The sequence below is a fragment of the Puma concolor genome, chromosome A1 (genome assembly GCF_028749965.1).
Source record: "Puma concolor isolate L17-30 chromosome A1, mPumCon1.1.hap2, whole genome shotgun sequence".
NCBI classification, from domain to species: Eukaryota; Metazoa; Chordata; class Mammalia; order Carnivora; family Felidae; genus Puma; species Puma concolor.
Window position 1 is genome coordinate 26,867,573 of NC_141667.1, and position 20,583 is coordinate 26,888,155.

Sequence of the window (20,583 nt, forward strand, 5' to 3'; positions counted from 1 at the left end):
AGACAGCAAATAGATGGGTCTTGTTTTTTTATCCATTCTGATACCCTGTGTCTTTTGGTTGGCGCATTTAATCCATTTACATTCAGTGTTATTATAGAAAGATATGGGTTTAGAGTCATTGTGATGTCTCTATGTTTTATGCTTGTAGTGATGTCTCTGGTACCTTGTCTCACAGGGTCCCCCTTAGGATCTCTTGTAGGTCTGGTTTAGTGGTGACAAATTCCTTCAGTTTTTGTTTGTTTGGGAAGACCTTTATCTCTCCTTCTATTCTAAATGACAGACTTGCTGGATAAAGGATTCTCGGCTGCATATTTTTTCTGTCTAGCACACTGAAAATCTCGTGCCAATTCTTTCTGGCCTGCCAAGTTTCAAAAGAGAGATCAGTCACGAGTCTTATAGGTCTCCCTTTATATGTGAGGGCACGTTTACCCCTTGCTGCTTTCAGAATTTTCTCTTTATCCTTGTATTTTGCCCGTTTCACTATGATATGTCGTGCAGAAGATCGATTCAAGTTACGTCTGAAGGGAGTTCTCTGTGCCTCTTGGATTTCAATGCCTTTTTCCTTCCCCAGTTCAGGGAAGTTCTCAGCTATTATTTTTTCAAGTACCCCTTCAGCACCTTTCCCTCTCTCTTCCTCCTCTGGGTTACCTATTATGCGTATATTATTTCTTTTTAGTGTATCACTTAGTTCTCTAATTTTCCCCTCATACTCCTGGATTTTTTTATCTCTCTTTTTCTCAGCTTCCTCTTTTTCCATAACTTTATCTTCTAGTTCACCTATTCTCTCCTCTGCCTCTTCAATCCGAGCCGTGGTGGTTTCCATTTTGGTATGCATTTCGTTTAAAGCGTTTTTCAGCTCCTCGTGACTGTTCCTTAGTCCCTTGATCTCTGTAGCAAGAGATTCTCTGCTGTCCGCTATACTGTTTTCAAGCCCAGCGATTAATTTTATGACTATTATTCTAAATTCACTTTCTGTTATATTATTTAAATCCTTTTTGATCAGCTCATTAGCTGTTGTTATTTCCTGGAGATTCTTCTGAGGGGAATTCTTCCGCTTGGTCATTTTGGATAGTCCCTGGCGTGGTGAGGACCTGCAGGGCACTTCCCCTGTGCTGTGGTGTATAACTGGAGTTGGTGGGCGGAGCCGCAGTCAGACCTGATGTCTGCCCCCAGCCCACCGCTGGGGCCACAGTCAGACTGGTGTGTGCCTTCTCTTCCCCTCTCCTAGGGGCGGGATTCACTGTGGGGTGGGGTGGCCTGTCTGGGCTACTTGCACACTGCCAGGCTTGTGATGCTGGGGATCTGGCGTCTTAGCTGGGGTGGGTAGGCAAGGTGCACGGGGGCAGGAGGGGCAGGCTTAGCTTGCTTCTCCTTAGGTGTTCCACTTCAGGAGGGGCCCTGTGGCAGCAGGAGGGAGTCAGATCCGCTGCCGGAGGTTTGGCCCCGCAGTAGCGCAGAGTTGGGTGTTTGCGCGGAGCGAGCAAGTTCCCTGGCAGGAACTGGTGCTCTTTGGGATTTTGGCTAGGGGATGGGCGGGGGAGATGGCGCTGGCGAGCGCCTTTGTTCCCGACCAAACTGAGCTCTGTCGTCCGGGGGCTCAGCAGCTTTCCTTCCCTTTGTCCTCCAGCCTTCCCGCTTTCTGAGCAGAGCTGTTAGCTTATGACCTCCCAGACGCTAAGTCGCGCTTGCTGTGGGAACACAGTCCGTCAGGCCCCTCCGCTTTTTGCAAGCCAGACTCGGGGGCTCTGCTTGGCCGGCGAGCCGCCCCTCCGCCCCGGCTCCCTCCCGCCAGTCCGTGGAGCGCGCACCGCCTCGCCGCCCTTCCTACCCTCTTCCGTGGGCCTCTCGTCTGCGCTTGGCTCCGGAGACTCCGTTCTGCTAATCCTCTGGCGGTTTTCTGGGTTATTTAGGCAGGTGTAGGTGGAATCTAAGTGATCAGCAGGACGCGCGGTGAGCCTAGCGTCCTCCTCTACACTTATCTGTTTTATATAGAGGTAAATTTTTAAATGTTCTAGCATGATAAGTGAAATATGTCAGTCAGAGAAAGACAGATATCATATTTTCATTCATATGTGGAATTTGAGAAACTTGACAGAAGACCATGGGGGAAGGGAAAGGAAAAAAAATAGTTACAGAGAGGGAGGCAAAGTATAAGCAACTCTTAAATACAGAGAACAAACTAACGGTTGATGGTGGGGGCATGAGGGAGCAGGGAAAATGGGTGATGGACATTGAGGAGGGTACTTGTTGGGATGAGCACTGGGTATTGTATGCAAGTGATGAATCACAGGAATCTACCTGAAGCCAAGAGCACACTGTACACACTGTGTTAACTAACTTGACAACAAATTATATTAAAAAAAAATGTTCCAGCATTAATGTGCATTTGCCTCTTATTTCTTATAATTCCACCAATTTTTACTTTTATGTTTTTAGGCTACATTATTAGGTGATACAAATGTGATTATTATACTATCTGTTAAATTATGCCCCTTTTCCATAATGTTTCTCATTTTTGCCTTAAAGTATATATTTTTGTCATCTTAATATAGCTCTGTCAGCTTTCTTTTGGTTAGTGATTTGGTTATTTATTCCTGACTAACAAACTCAGTAGCTTAAAACAACAAATATTTATTGTTTCTAATAGTTTAAGGGAGTCAGGGACATAGAAGCAGCTTAGTCTTTCACAAGGTTGTCAAGGGGGGCTACAACTTCATGAGATTTGAATGGGGTTGAAGGCTGGAGTGGGGACAGTCCATTTCCAAGATGGCTCACTCACATGCCTTTTGGCTGCAGGCCTCAGTTGCATATTGGCTGTCGGCAGGAATCCTTGATTCCTCATCACATGGACCTCTCCAAAAGGCTGCCTGAGTGACCTCATGATCTGGAAGCTAGCTTCCCACAGAGCAAGCAGTCTGAGGGATAGAGGTCAAGGAGGAAGCCACAACACATTTTATGACCTATGCTAAGTTGCACACTTTCATTTCTGCCACATTCTATTCATTGGAAGTGAGTCATTAAATGCAACCCATTCTGAAGAAGAGGGGGATGGTGGGATGCTTGGGTGGCTGAGTCGGTTAAAGGTCCGACTTCAGCTCAGGACATGATGTCACTGTTCCTGAGTTCAAGCCCCATGTTGGGCTCTGTGCTGACAGCTCAGAGCCTGGAGCCTGCTTCAGATTCTATGTCTCCCTCTCTTTCTCTGCCCCTCTCCTGCTCATGCTCTATCTCTCTCTTTCTCTCAAAAATAAATAAACATTAAAAAAAAAATAAAAAAAAGAAGAAGGGGGATTGGCACTACCTTTGAAGGAAGTATTATCAAAGAATTCAAGGGGTTATTTTAAAACCACCACATTTAGTATTGAGTGGTACATTTTTTTTTCATACTTTTACTTCTGCACTTTAGGTTTCCTTATGTTAGGTTTGGTTCATAGTATGAAGAATATACACATTGTATGCCACTCTGTCAATCTTTGTCTTTTAATTGGAGTATTTAGTACATTTTTACTTAATGTAATTATGGATACATTTGAATTTAAATCCATTGTACTGTTACTTAGTACCACCTGTGTGTGCTCCTTTCCCCTCTTTTCTTATTTTTGGATTAATGTGATTTGAAGTTAGGCTGCAGTCTCTGCAAGGGCTGGTTTACTTCTGATTCACCATCATTCTTAAGAAGCTGCCTTTCAGAATCCCTGCTGAAAACAGACACTGAACTTCAATTATTCTCATGTGAGTCAATACAAAGTTCTGCTCACTTCTGCCCTCCTCAGCACCCTCTTCTGGAACCAGGAGACACTGATGGGGAAAAGAGGCCCCATACTGAGCTTACCTCTGTGGGTTTCTTTCTTTTCTGAGATTTTGTCTCTAATTATTTGCTGTCTTATTGGTTCTCCAAAGCTTTACTGGAGGTCAGATAAGTCATTTAATGTTTACAACTGTGGAATATTATTACTATTTCCCTTACTGGTGAGGGAACTGGTTTCAGACAAGCCAAGTAAATTGCTCAAGGTTACATTTAGAAAGTGGTAAACTTAGAATTTGAACCTATGTCTTTCTGTCTCTAAAAATAAAACTCATGCTATTTACATTAGTTAAAAGCAATTTTGGCTATAATCCTCCAAGTAGAACACATGATAAAAAGATTTATTATTGACAATCATCCTTATACTTCACATCAATTATAAATGTACGTCTGCAAAATTGGAAGTCTTTCTATTTTGTAGCAGTCTTTAATTAATCTTACTAAAACACAGTTTGAGTTCCAATGTATTTTGATTTATAGTTTTATAATTCCGGACTGTATGGTAAAAGTCTAACATAACAAGTGGTTATTTTAAAAGTATAAGTAAAAATTGAATCTGAATTTTTTAATTTATTAACTGCTACTTCTTCATTCCTTATCTAGGATTCATTAAAAAAACCCATTCTTACTTCAAATATCATTTATCATACATTAAAATTCCACTGCAAAACAATGTATTCCTATCCATAAAAGCCATATAACTATTAAATTCCACCACATGTTACTTGACTTCCAGGGAAATGACATATTTTGGAAATCTATATGGATACCTAAATAGTCAACAAATATGTATTCTATGATATATATTGTTATCTAGATGATTAAGCTTCAAAATATTACTTAATTGTGAAGAAAAGTCCTACTTTCTTATAAGACATATATGTATTTAGAAAAATAATTTCCTTGCCCATTTTTGCTGATAAGAAACCTGAATACTTTCTCTAGAAGATAAGTCAAATATTTCAATCTGCCTCTGCAGTGAAGAGACTAAATTAGAATTGAAATAAATATTTTAGAGAAGGTAAAATAGCAAAGGCTAAAAAGAACACATTTCTTTAACAAAATGGCCTTATGGCCTGAGAACCAGGGTTTCTGAGGTTACTGAAGGATTTTTGTGTCGAGTGCCTTAAAGGGCATCTGGCCTCTAACTAGACTTGACTTTTCTCCTCATGTATTGTTGCTACTCAGAAGAAAAGGAAATAATAAAAAAAGGCCTCTTGGGCCAACTGGTATAAGCTTTAGGAAACAAAAAGAATCTGATTTAAAGTTTCTAGGTTGGACAGTTTAATCTTCCCAGGGTAAGGAGACAGAGAGGGATTTGGAGCCAAGTCCCAGAGTCCTACTCTTTAGCTGGCTAAAGACTGTGTATTTTACTACACCTGTGTTACATATATTAGAACCAAACCTCTGTGCTTGTTGGAGAGGGAAGATATGGCCCTTCAGGCAATGGAAAAATCTTTACATTGAGGAAGAGGGTGGAAAGGTACCTGGGTTTCACTGAACTCAGTGTAACATGGTGCGGATCAATTGGGAGAAGGCCATAAGTTAGTACAAGTCCTGGAAAGTCAAAATTACATGCTATATTCTTTATGGTTTCAAATACCAAGTGAACAGGAAGAAGAAAAACGGGGAAAAGGATTTTATGGAAAATTATCTCAATAACTGCAAAGATATTTCTTTTCAGTGGAATTGTTGTCCCAAAGTTGTAAACTTCTTGGCTTCTAGAAACTTGAAATGGTAGAGAAGAGGAAATGCAGGCTGCACTGGGGTAAACTGCCTTTTTGGGAACTGCACAGGCAGGTCACATGAGAGCTTACCTTGGACACAATTGGGACCCTTTGGGAGGGAGTTAGCTGAGAGCCAGCTAAACTGGACTTTATCCAACAGAGCCAGTGATGAGGCAATTGACATGTGTGTGGTGCCTGCATATGTGTGTGATGATTGCTGGGTTCCTAGGCCTAAGGGGGTTAGCTCCCTAGCAGTCAATCAGATTGCCAGTGTCTTATGAATTACCATTTGATGTTCCTAGTGGGAGAATCTTAGAGAAACCCAGAGGAAAACTGCCCATGAGAAAAAGAATCCATACTGAGAATCTGCAATAACCAGAGAGGACTAATATCAGATTATATCTCTTCTAGTCAGTGAAAACTTTCTTTTAGTTATGCCTACCTTCACAAATGACTACTGTGGAGGGATGAGGGTAGGTGAAGGAGAAGGAAAGTGCAAGACTGGGAAGTAGAGAGGTGAGTCATTCCCTATTTCCCCACTGTAGGCATGTCGGCTGGAAGTAGCACTGAGCCAGAGGAAGGAAGAAGCTTCAGCTTCACATAAAGTATAAAGTTGTGATTTTAATACTGGACTGGGCATTTAATTACTGGATTGAGATTTACCAGAGGACTTTTAATATTTATTATTTTTTTTTTTAAATTTTTTTTTCAACGTTTATTTATTTTTGGGACAGAGAGAGACAGAGCATGAACGGGGGAGGGGCAGAGAGAGAGGGAGACACAGAATCGGAAACAGGCTCCAGGCTCTGAGCCATCAGCCCAGAGCCCGACGCGGGGCTCGAACTCACGGACCGCGAGATCGTGACCTGGCTGAAGTCGGACGCTTAACCGACTGCGCCACCCAGGCGCCCCTTAATATTTAAAAGGTTCAGAAAATTACAAACCCTACCTGAGTCCTATCCCAGGTTGGGAAAGAACTACTAGCTACTAACCCATCAAACTAGTATGAAGGGAAGCTCTGATGAAAATAAAGCTGCTTTATGATCACCCTTTTTTGTATTTTGCTTCGTCAAATACTGGTTACAGCTTACCCAAATGTCTCAGTCTCTAGCAGGCTGCAAGAGTCTATGTAACCACATGAAGAACAATTTCCAAATTGCCATGGCTCTTAGTTCATACCTGCTCCTGAAGGTTATCACCTACTCACCCACTCAACCAAGGTTTTCTAGGGTCACATTCAGTTTTCCAGGGTCTCAGTGCAGGTTGCTCTTCATCTTTTGTTTTCCCCTGGGAAGCCCATGACTCGTGGACCCTGAATGAGGCTCTTAGCCACTGCTTTGGAAGACAGGGATTCTGGGCATGGTAGGCTGAAAAATGGTCCCCAAAGATATCCACATTCTAGTTCCTGGAACCTGGGACCATTATTTTATCTGGAAACAGGGTCTTTGCAGAATTGATTAAGATGATCAGAGAGGGGCGCCTGGGTGGCCCAGTCAGTTGAGCCTCCGACTTCGACTCAGGTCATGCTCTCACGGTCCGTGAGTTCGAGCTGCGCATTGGGCTCTGTGTGCTGACAGCTTGGAGCCTGAAGCCTGCTTCCAATTCTGTGTCCCCTCTCTCTGACCCTCCCTGTTCATGCTCTGTCTCTCTCTGTCTCAAAAATAAATAAACATTAAAAAAATTAAAAAAAAAGATGATCAGGTTGATTGAGATGGAAAACTATTTTAGATTACCAGGGTGAACCTTAAACACAATCACATATGCCTTCATACATATAATATATATCTGATAGAGGCAGATTTGACAAAGAAGAGAAGGTGATGTGAAGTTGGAGACAGAGTGAGATTTGAAGATGTTGGCCTTGAAGACGAGTGACATAGACACAAACCAATGAATGCCAGCAACCACCTGCAGTTGGAAGAAGCAAGGAACAGATCCTTCCTCAGAACCTCCAGAGGAAGGGACACCTGGGTGGCTCAGTCAGTTAAGTGGGTAAAGCATCTGACTTGATTTCAGCTCAGGTCATGATCTATCTCATGGTTTGTGAGAGTGAGCCCCAAGTCGGGCTCCCACGGAGCCTGGTTGGGCTTCTCTCTCCCTCTCCCTCTCTCTGGCCCTCTCCCACTCATTCTCTCTCTCCCTCAAAACAAATTAAATAAAATAACCTCCAGAGGAAAAAGTATTCTGCCAATACCTTAATTTTACCCCAGTGATACTAATCTCAAATTTCAGGTTTCCAGAACAATGAGAGAATAAGTTTCTGTTGTTTTAAGCCACTGAGTTTCTGGTAATTTGTTACAGCAACTTTAGGAAGTTAATCCACTGGGAGAGCACTGCTCCCTCCTTCTCTGCAGAGCAGCAGACAGTATATGGTATGGGGCATGCTCCATTCTGGATTCAGTTTGGTCCCAATTCAATCTGATCCCCACATCAACACTGTTTATGCCCTGACTCTTACCTGGACTTACACCTTCTATCCTAATTCTTCTTATGTAGGGGCTGAAAACCAACCAATAATGCTGAAGGTGGAAGTAGGGAGAGATGAATAGATGAAAGGAGGCTGCTGCTTCTCCTCCATTGTCCTAGTTTGCTCTGTTCTCTTAGACACCTGCCCCAAATTGTACTTTATCTTCCAGTAAGACACAAAACAAAAGACAACTCTATACAACTCCAGAAACACTTCCCATGCATATCAACTGATGCTTGAGGTAAAGCTATCATCCGTCACTTCTCCAAGAAGCATTAGTGCTTCCTCAAATCCAGGAATATCACATGAACCATCTAGACATATGAAACTGCTTATTCCAGAGCCTGGAACATAGCAGGTATTCAGGAAATGGTGGCTACTGTTGGAGGAAAACTGTCTTAGATTTAGTAGGACTGGGTTTGAATGTCTAATCTTACCTCTGACTGGCATTGGTACTTTATTCCATATGTTGAATGGGGGTAAAATATCTCTTTCAAAGAATAGTTTTAAGAATTTAGTGGGCATAGGGTCAGGTACATGGTTGATGAAAAAATGTTAATTCCCACCCACCAACCCCTTTACATCTTGCATATTCCTTTACTTCTCTATGGCATTTTATATGTAAAGGCTTTACTATATTATTGCAGAACAATGTGTATGTTATTATTAATAATAAAGACAGAAATAATATTTAAATGGTAATTATATAATAATCCTACTCATTAGACCATGAGTTTATTAAGAACTGGGACTATTTTTTTTCATCTCCGTCTATTATCCAGCACATAGTAGGCTTCATAAGTGCCGATTAAAATTTAAATAAAACACCTGCAGCAGCAGGACTGTTTTTCATTAATAGTTCTAATCAGAAACACAAATTCAAATGAGATTCAGATAGGAAGTAACACATTCATTTTCCTATAAGAACAGAAAGGAAAGATGTGAACAGAAGCTTAGAACAGACTTAGTTGGAAAAATAAAATAGAACCGGTCAGCTAGGCCAATGTGTAGACTCAGATAAGGTAGGCGCAAAGTTCTTTAGAAAAACTAAGTGACTTTGGTGACCTAGCTCTGACCTGTGCTCCTTTCATGGGGTGACCTTCAAGTGAACCTTTAAGACTGTTTGCTCAATCCTCTACAGGGGTGCCCATTTTAGAAAAAAATTCATCCCAGTGAAATCAAAACCTAATTATGAATGAGGTAATTATTCCTATTTCAAAAGAAATTTTCTCCTTACAAAACTATCAAGTTCTTATGGGGACGGTCCTTAGTTCATTTAAAATATTACTATATTCCAGAAGTTCTGCAACTTAAAATTTTTTTTAATGTTTATTTTTATTTTTGAGAGAGAGAGATACACAGTACAAGTAGGCGAGGGGCAGAAAGAGAGGGACACACCGGATCCAAAACAGGCTCCAGGCTCTGAGCTGTCAGCATAGAGCCTGACATGGGCCTTGAACTCACGAACTGCGAGATTATGACCTGAGCCGAAGTTGGAAGCTCAACCCACTGAGCCACCAGCCACCCCCAGAAGTTCTGCAACTTTTGGGCAACACATCCTTAGAATCACTTTTGATTTTATATTCAATACTCTGCAATTTGGTATATTTTGATTCCCCTAGTTCATCTACTCATTCACTGTCCTATTTGTTTAAAAATATGTTCAACTGGGGCTCCTGGGTGGCTCAGTAGGTTGAGCGTCTGACTTCAGCTCAGGTCATGATCTCAAGGTTCATGAGTTTGAGCTCTGCATTGGGCTCTGTGCTGACAGCTCAGAGTCTGGAGCCTGCTTAAGATTCTGTTTCCATCTCTCTCTGCTCCCCACCCCTGCTCATGCTCTGTCTCTCTCTCTCTGAAAAACAAAGACAAAAACAAAAAAACAAAAAACAAAAGCAAAAAAACCCATTAAAAATATGTTTAACAAATTTATTCTTTTTTTATTTTTTTTTAAATTTATTTTTGAGAGAGAGAAAGCAGAGCACAAGCAGGGAAGGGGCAGAGAGAGACAGAGACACAGAATCTGAAGCAGGCTCCAGGCTCTGAACTGTCAGCGCAGAGCCTGATGCAGGGCTCAAACCCATAAACCGTGATATCATGACCTGAGCCGAAGTCTGATGCTTAACCAACTGAGCCACCCAGGCATTCCTAAATTATGCTCAACAAATTTAATATTTATCAAGCACTGACCAGGAGAAAGGCCTAGTAAGACTACATGGCTGGAGCAGTCTCAAGTAGCCCAAATAACCAATAAGTCTAATCTCTCAACTCATGGTGGCATCACATGCTTTACAGAAAAATTCACATGATAAGTAGAATATTTCTGAGTTTGACGCCAGCACTACCAGTACAATACTAGTGGTACCATGGAGATATTACCTACCCTGAGTCTTAGTTTCTCCATCTATAAAAAGGGATAATTCCTAAAGTTGCCATGAGGATTCCTGAGATAACAAAGTACATCATGCTTGATTTATGGCTGCCATTAAAAAATGTTTCTTTTTCATCCAGATATCCTTCTCACCTCTATCCCTTCACCTCCTACAACCTTCAGTAAGTCCTCTAACTTAGACCAGGCATACTGAAATCTGCATTTTATCTGCATATCATCAGAAAGGATTCTATGGCAAGAAACACCAACAGTGATAACAACAATTGCTAATATTTTATTGAGATGTTAGTAAATACCTGCATTATTACCTCATTTACTTGTCACAATAACCCTTTGATCTGAAGTGACAGTTATTATCTTTATTTTAGACAGACGCTGAAGTAATTTGCCCAAATGAGATGCAAACTTAGGTAATACATGCTGTTAATGCATACTGAAGCCATTTTGCTGCCACTAAGAACCTAAGTAGTAGAATTTTCATTAATTTCAAGTATCAGAAAAATTCTCTATCTATTCCCCTACTCAGACATGGAGAATGAGAAAATGTTTCTACCACGGAGACATGGTATTGTGACAGTTCATAACCAGAATGTGAAAGTGACATTTGACTTAGTGGTTTTCTCTGAATCCTACTTTCCCTTTCAGAAACCCCCAGTCTCATGGAAACTGGAACTTTCATTCTACCTTGAGAGAGACTTCTGAGTAGAATATTAACGTGGTCCACACATTTACGTACAAACATCAGTTAATTATTATCCAGATGGATTTCACATTATAAAAGATTATTTTTAAAATGCCTCTGAATTATCCAATAAAATGAATTTTTAAAAAATTTAAGTAATAGACTTTAGTTATTAGGGTTCATTTTTTAGATTTAGCATTAATGGGGCACATTTGTTATAACTGATGAACAAATATTGATATTATTAACTAAAGTTCACAGTTTACATTACAGTTCACTCTGTGTTGTGGGGTTCTATGGGTTTTGAGAAATGTGTATAAGTTGTGTACCCACTATTACAGGATCATACAGAATAGTTTCACTACTCTAAAATTCTCCTGTGCTTCACTTAGTCATCCTTCCCTTCCCTCAAACCCCTGGCAACCACTGATCCTTTTACTGTCTGTAACTTTGCTTTTTTCAGTGTCTTATAGTTGCAATCAAATAATACGTAGTCTTTTCAGACTGGTTTCTTTTATTTAGCAATATGCATATAAAGATGCCTTCATGTCTTTTTGTGGTTTGATAGTGAATTTCATTTTACTGCTGAATAATATTCCATTGTAAGACACACCACAGTTTGTTTATCCATTCGCCATTAACCTTGGTTACTTTCAAGTGTTTGCAACTATAAATAAAGCTACTATAAATAATTTTACAGCAGGTTTTTGGATGGACATGAGTTTTCAACTCATTTGGGTTAATGTTAAGAAGTGAGATTTCTGGGTTATATGGTAAGACTATGTTTCATTTTATACAAAACTGCCAAAATGTATTCCAAAGTGGCTGTACCACTTTTACAAATGTATTTACAAAATGTATTCCAAAGTGGCTGTAACACCAATGAATAAGAGTTCCTGTTGTTCCATATCCTCACCAGCACCTGGCATTGTAAACCATTTTGCATTGTAGTCATTCTAATTGGTGTGTAGTGATATCTCATTTTTTAAATATGTAATTCCGTAATGAATTGTTGTCAGGTGTATGTTTTTTCTGGTAAGGTTTCTGTTCAGGTATTCTGTAAATATTTGTATTTTACAAATATTTTCTACTACTTTATGGCTTCTCTTCTCATTCCCTCCACAGTGTCCTTTGCAGAACAGAAACTTTTGACTTTAATAAAATTGCACTTAACAATTTTTTTCTTTCATGGATGGTGCTTTTGGTGTTGTATATAAGAAGTCATTAATAAACCTGAAGTTACTTCGACTTTCTCTTGTGTTCTCTTCTAGGAGTTTTATAGTTTTTCATATTGCATTTAGGGCTATGATCGATTTTGAGTTAATTTTTGAAAAGGGTGTAAGTTCTGTCTAGATTCCTTTTCTTGAATGTGGATGTCCAGTCATTCTCACATCATTGTTGAAGCAATGATGTCCTTTTGCTACTGAATTGCCTATGCTCCTTTGTCAAAAATCAACTGATCGTATCTGTGTGGGTCTATTTCTGGGCTCTTTGTTCTGTTCCATTAATCCATTTATCTATTATTTTGACAATACCACAATATCTCAATTATTGTAGCTTTACAATAATTCTTGAAGTTGGGTAGCATTAGTCCTCTGACTGAACACAGTCAACTGTGTTGACTATTCTGGATCTTTTGCCTTTCTTTTCTTTTTAAATGTTTATTTATTTATTTTAAGAGAGAGAGGGAGGGAGAGACAGAACGCATGCATGCGAGTGAACTGGGGAGGAGCTGAGAGAGAGGGAGAGAGAGAATCCCATGCAGGCTCCCCACTATCAGCGCAGAGCTGGGACATAGGGCTTGATCTCATGAACCTTGAGATCATGACCTGAAGTTGGATGCTTAACCAACTGAGCCACCTGGGTGCTCAACCAACTGAGCCACCTGGGTGCTCCAGCCTTTCTATATAAACTTTAGAATCAGTCCATATCCACAAAATAACCTGCTGGAATTTTGAATGGGATTGCATTTAATCTACATATAAAGTGAGTAAGACCTGATATCTTAATAATACTGAGTCTTTGTATCTATGAATATGGATTAACATTTATTTAGATCTTTGATTTCTTTTGTTTTTGTACTTTTCATCATATAGATCTTGAACATATTTTGTTAGATCTATACCTAAGCATTTCATTTTGGGAGGTGCTGATTGTAAATAGTATTGTTTTACATTTCAAATTCCAAATTGTTCATTGCTAGTGTATAGGAAAGCAACTGGCTTTTGTATATTAACCTGGTATCTTGCAATACCAGGATTTGGATATAATTGTTAGTTTCTGGAATTTTTTGTTTATTCTTTGGGATTTTCTACATAGATAACTGTGCCATCTGTGAACAAACACAGTTTTAGTTCTTTCTTCTCAATATGCATACCTTTTATTTCTTTCTTGACTTAGTATGTCAGGCAGGGCTTTCAGTATGATGTTAAATACAAATAGTGAGAGTGGACATCCTTGCCTTGTGCCGGATCTTAGTGGGAAAGCATCTAATTTCTTACCATTAAAATGATAAGCATAGGTTTTTTTTTTCAGATGTTCTTTTTCAAGTTGAAGGAAAAATTAATTTTAAATAGCAGGTTTTCAAGTGTCAATGAAGGATGTTTTATGGGTTATGGATTACTCTCAAATCATACTTCACAGGACTTCTGTTATATATGAGAATGGTCAGGTACAGTAAAAGAAGCATCTCTCTTCTCCCAGATAAACATAAACAAATCTTCTAATCCTCCTCAAAGTTTCTCTTTTTAGCAAAGGCAGATCCACTAGTCCATACAATGAGTTCTGTTTCATTAATTCAACTCAAAAGTGTCTACGGAGTCTTTACTAACACCTTTTTTGCTGCAGAAATACAAAGATAAGCAGAAAAAAAAAATCCCAGTACTCAAAGACGTTACAGTAGAATGGGGCATTTTGGGGTAAGACAGAGCTTGTTGACTAGGAATAAGACATGCCTAAATTTATCTAAAGTGTAAAGAAAAGTATTTTAGGCTTTAGAATAGTACTTACAAAGTGTTTTTTTTATTTTTTTAAAGTTTGTATTTAAAAAAGTTTTTTTAATGTTTGTTTTTGAAAGAGAGAGAGAGAGCGTGTGCGCGCGAGCGAGCATGAGTGGGGGAGGGGCGAAGAAAGAGGGAGACAGAATCTGAAACAGGCTCCAGGCTCTGAGCTGTCAGCACAGAGCCTGACATGGGGCTTGAACTCATGAGCCGAGCTGTGAGATCATTACCTGAGCCAAAGTTGGATGCTTAACTGACTGAGCCATCCAGGCGTGCCTTAAAGTTTTTATTTAAAGTCCAGTTAGTTAACATATAGTGTAGTATTAGTTTCAGGTATCCAACAAGTGCTTTTTAAAACTTTCTTCTTGTTATTTCTTAGAGCAATCTATTGGTGATTGATATTTTTATTTCCATCAGATTTGGACTGCTGCAAAAGTTTGCTAAACAGATTGCCTTGAATCCAGTCTCTAGGTTTTAAGGAAAGACAAGAAGATTCCTGCTGTGAGGCTTGTTATTGAAGTGTTGCTATCAGAGTGTTAAAAGACAGCCACATTCATGAAACAGGAGAGAATGGCATTCTGGAGACTAACCTGGAGAATAATCTAAAATATCCCAATTTCTGGAATTGAAAAAAATTAGCTCCATTCAGGCTTAGGAAGCTTTCACATGATTGTAGTCATTTGATCTCTAAGACCTTTTAAAAATAAATTAACCAGAGTCCTAGAGGTCAGCTGCTGAATGAAAGATTACTACTCGTAAAACATGATTTTGCCTTATTTATTTTTTGAGCAAGGAACTAAGTGTCCCTCACATCTTAGAAACTGTCAAGGGGAAAAAGTTCCCTGTGAGGAAAAAATGCAAAAAGAAAATATTGGAATGGAATCTTTCCACAAATTGAATATGTTTGCATTTGTTGAAGTTCATGAGATTTTGCAGAGTAACAGATAATTTAGAACTGTTTGTTCTAAGAAAAGAGGGGGGTGGTAAAGATGTTCTCCAAAAAAATTCCATATGTTAACATGTCAGTTCTTGGAAAATTCAAAGTATGTCTTACCATCTCAAAAGCAACCCCAGTGGGCAATGGCCAATCAGGGCATAAAAGAAATAGCTGTGCAAAAGGAGAAAACAAAAAAAAAGAAACAGATACTAATGGCAGAACTGAAAGGTTTATTTTTAAATATAGAGACCTAAAGATTAATTTTAAAAAGCTGGGCATTTGAATATTTTCTTCTTCACGAGGACTAGAGGTGTACAGGGTACAGATTGGGAGTGGGGGCATGTGTAAAAATAATCTACATTCTTTAGGAGAAAAATTTCCCAAGCTATACTGTAATGGAATGATAAGTGAATGTGAGGGCCAAGAGAACTACATGTAATCCCTACTGTATCAAATATTATACTTCAAACTTTATTTTCCTTGACTTAATTTCTGAGAGCTTTTAGGGGTCTTTTTCCACTGCTCATTTCAGGTAGTTCTTTCCTTGACTTTGTGCAACTTTCTCTCACACACATGATCATTGGTATTATGCTGAAGACTTGAGAGGGACTTTCTGCAGATATTCAGAGTCCCCCTTTCTATGGAACTTGTTTCTTCAAGGCACTCTATAAAAGGGGTGTGGCAGGATTGGTTTCCCCCACTCCTTCTACCACACATATCCCACTATTTTTCCACCCCTTTTCTGGGGAGTGGTATATGCCCACTTTCCTAAGGGGTACAAGGCAATATCATACTTGCTTACTAGTGAATAACATATAATACACAGCAGAGGCTGGGAGAGTAGCAAAGGTATTAGATGGAAAAGAGGGCCTAAAGAAGGATTTTTCTTAAAAATCTTCTGATGATTAGGAAAGGAGAAAAAACATGGAAAAGGGTAAGCTTTGAAAATAGAGACTAAAAGAGGAAGAGCATTGAGTAGTTCTTGGTAGAGGGCATGGTGAAGTTTCAAATTGAACATGAAAGGGAAGACACTAAAATCCCCACTTTTCTGTGGACATCAAAATGGGTTGGAATTCTTAAGCAAAGGTCTTTATGGGCTCCACATCAGCACATGGCTGACTAATTGTAGGGGTATAATTACTCACTGAGCATACTAACTCTCTCTTCCACGAGTGTAGAAGGAGACTGTCTTATTCATTTCAGGTTGTTATAACAAGATGCCATAAAGTGGGTGGCTTAGACAATGGGACTTTATTTCTCATAATTCTGGAGGCTGGAAGTCCAAGATCAGGATGATTTTTAAAACCCCATTAATTTATACATGCAAGAAACTCAATGAACTTTAAGTAGGGTAAACTCAATGAGATCCACACCTAGATACCTTAGAATAAAACTCTCAAAAGATAAAGACAGTGAAGTATCTTGAAAGCAGCAAGAGCAAAACAACTTATTATGTTCAGAGTCATCAATAAGATTAATAGCTGATTTCTAACCAGAAACCATGGAGTCCAGAAGGCAGTGGGATAACATATTGAAAGTGATAAAAGAAAAAGATGGCCAACAAAGTCAACAAAGAATTCTATATCCAGCAAAATTGTCATTCAAAAATGAAGGGGAAATTAAGACACTTGTAGATAATCAAAAACTGATAGAATTAATCACCAGAAGACCTTCCCTATTAGGAGAACTAGTCTTTCAGTCTTGAATGAAAGAACACTACACATAAACAAGGCATAAAACAAGCCTCAATACATTTAAAAGGACTGAAATCATACAAAATATGTTCTTTGGACATATGGAATTAAATCAGAAATCAATAACAAAGAATCGTGGGAAACTCACAAATATGTAGAAATCAACACACTACTAGATAACAAGTGGGTTAAAGAAAAAAATCAAATAGAAAATTATAAAATACTTTGAGATAAATGAAAATAAAAACATAACAAAACATATGATATAAGGCAAAAGCAGTGCTCAGAAGGAAATTTATAGCTGTAAATGAATAAAAAAAACAAATGATCCCAAATAAATAATTTATTCTTTTGCCCTAAGAAACTTGAAAAAGTTTCCAAACCAAATGAAAGGCAGGAAAAAAAATATTAGAATAAAAATAAGGTACAGCATAGAAGGGCAACAACAACAAAATTAATAAAACTAAAAGTTGATTCTTTGAAAAGATCAACAAAATGGACAAATCTTCAACTAGACTTGCCACAAATAAAGAGAAGACTCAAATTAGTAACATCAAGAATAAAAGAAGGGTCATCACTACTAACCTCAGAGAAATAAAAGCAAATATAAGAAAATAATATGAATAACTGTTTGCCAACAAATTAGATAACCTAGATGAAAAAACACATTACAAAAAAATACACAACTACAGAAACTGACTTATGAAAAAACAGAAAGTCTGAGTAGACCTACAACAATGAAGACTGAATGAGTTCTTTAAAACTTTCCACAAAGAGAATCCAGGCCCAGATTATTTCACTGGTGAATGCTGCCAAACCTTTAAAAAAGATTCATTTACTATGAATCTTTCTTAAACTCGCTCCCCAATATAAGAGGCCAGTATTCCCTGATAGCAAAACTAGACAAAGACATCAAGAGTAAGTAAAACTATGTATCAATATACCTTATGGCCACAGTCCTAAACAAAACAATAGCAGACCAGATCCAACAGCATATAAAAAGAATTATCCACCGTGACCAAGTGGGATTGAGCCCAAGAATACAAGATTGATTTAACATCTGAAAATCAATCAATGTAATACAATATGTTTAATAAAGTATAAAAACCACATGAATATCCCAATAGACACAGAAACAAATCCAACTTCCTTTCACTACAAAACATTTATCAAACTAGGAATAGAAGAGAATTTCCTCAATCTGATAAAGGGCATCTAGAAAAAACATACTTAGTGCTGAAATCCTGAATGTTTTTCTCTTCAGTCAGAAAAAAAAAAATAAGGAGTTTTGTTGTTGACACTTCTATTCAACAACGCATTGGAAGTTCTAGCCATGGAAACCAGTGCAGAAAAGGAGATAAAAGTCACCCACAATGAAAAGAAGTAAAACTATCTCTATATGTAGGTGACATAATCTTGTATGTAGAAAACCCTAAATAAAAAGAAAGACTAAAAATAACAAGTGAGTTTAGCAAACTTACAGGATACAAAATCAATAAAACTCTATTGTATCTCTATACACTAGCAATGAACAACTTGAAAATGAAGTTATGAAACCATTTCATTTATCATGGTATAAAAAAATATTTAGGAAATAAATTAAACAAAAGAAATGCAAGAGTTGATCACTGAAAACACAAAACATTGTTGAAACTAAAGAAAATCTAAATGGAAAGAAATCCCATGTTCGTGCACTGGAGGACCTAATTTTGTTAAGATGGCAATATTCCCCCAATGGTCTACATGTTCACATATTGAATGCATTGTCTATCAAAATCCCAGATTTTTTTTTTCAGAAATTGGTAAGATGATCCTAAAATTCATATGGAAATTCAAAGGTCCTAGAATCACCAAATAATTTCACAGAAGAAAAAGAATGTTGGAGGACTCATAGTTCCCAATTTTTAAACTTAATACAAAGCTACAGTAATCAAGACAGTGTGGTCATGGCATAAAGATAGACATATTGCCAAGACTAGTCAATAGTCTTTTGAGAAATAGTGCTGGGAAAACTGGATATCCACATGCACAACAATAAATTGGAACACTTTCCCATACTATACACAAAAATTAACTCAAAATGGACAACAGACCTAAGTGGAAAAGCTAAAAATTATAAAACTCTTAGAATAAATCATTAAAGTAAATATTTGTGACCTCAGATTAGGTAATGGCTTTTAAATATGACACCAAAAGCACAAGCAACAAAAACTATTTAAATTGGACTTCATCAGAATGGTAAGCCTTTGTGCTTCAAAAGACTCTACCGAGAAAGGGAAAAGACAACCCACAGGATGAGAAGAAATATTATGAAATCATATCTCTGTTAAGGAACTTGTATCCATAATAAAGAACTCTTACATCTCAGTAATAAGACTAATAATCAAATTAAAAAGGATTTGAATAGACATATTTCCTGAAAAGATATAAGAATAGCCAATATGCATATGAAAAGATGCTCAACATTAGTAATCAGGGAAATGCAAATCAAAACTACAATGAGATACCTTTTCACTTTCTCTAGGATTGCTAACATTCTTAAGAAAGACAGTAATAAGTTGTTCATGAGAATGTATAGAAAGTGGAATCTCATATGATGCTGGTGGTTGTCCAATGGTGCAGCCACTTTGGAAAACATCTGGAAGTTCCTCAAAATGTTAACTGTCAATTTTACTTCTATATATATATACTCAAGAGAAATAAAAACATATATTCACACAAAAACTTAGACATGAATATTTATAGCAGATTAACAATAGGTAAAAATGAAAACAACTTAAATATTCATTAGGTGATGGATGGATAAACAAAATGTAGTATATCCATAGACTGTTATTTGTCAATATAAAAAAATTAAGTTTGGATACTGTCTACAACATGGATGAATATGAAAGTATTATGCCAAGTGAAAAAAAAACAGTAACAAAAGACCACATTCTATATGATCCATTTGTAGGAAATATTTAAAATAGGTCAATCAATAGAGACAGAAAGTAGGGAGTTATTGCTAATGGGTATATGGTGATGAAAATACTCTGAAGGTAGATAGTAGGGATAGTTGCAAAACCATCTAAAACCTACTAAAAATCACTGAATTGTGCAATACAATAGTGTGAATTTTGTGGTATATTAATTATATCCCAATAAAGCTGTTAAAAGTGATCAATTCAAGAGGACACAGTTTTAAACATTTTTACAGTTACTAACAGAGCTTTAAAATATATGAAGCAAAAACTGATAGAACTCAAAGAGAAATAGATATACCAATAATTATAGTAAAGATTTCAGCACTCCCTCTCAAGTAGACAGGCACTAGTTAGGATATAGAAGATTTAATGTCAAGCCACTTGCCCTAATTGGCATTTGTAGAACATTCCACCCAAAAATAAAAAAAATAAACATTCTTTTCAGGTATCAAGTATATCTGGAACATTACCAAGATAACCACATTCTGGGACATAAAATAAGCCTCAAAAAATTTAAAAAGATTCAATCCAACATAGAAGGTATGTTCTTTGAACAAAATGGAATTAGATATGAATAACAGAAAGAGATATGAAAATTCCCTAGTAATTAAAAGCAAACATCCTTCTAAATAACCCATGGGTCAAGTAATAAATCAAGAATGAAATTAGAAAGTTCTTTTGAGGGCGCCTGGGTGGCGCAGTCGGTTAAGCGTCCGACTTCAGCCAGGTCACGATCTCGCGGTCCGTGAGTTCGAGCCCTGCGTCAGGCTCTGGGCTGATGGCTCGGAGCCTGGAGCCTGTTTCCGATTCTGTGTCTCCCTCTCTCTCTGCGCCTCCCCCGTTCATGCTCTGCCTGTCTCTGTCCCAAAAATAAATAAAAACGTTGAAAAAAAAATTAAAAAAAAAAAAAAAAGAAA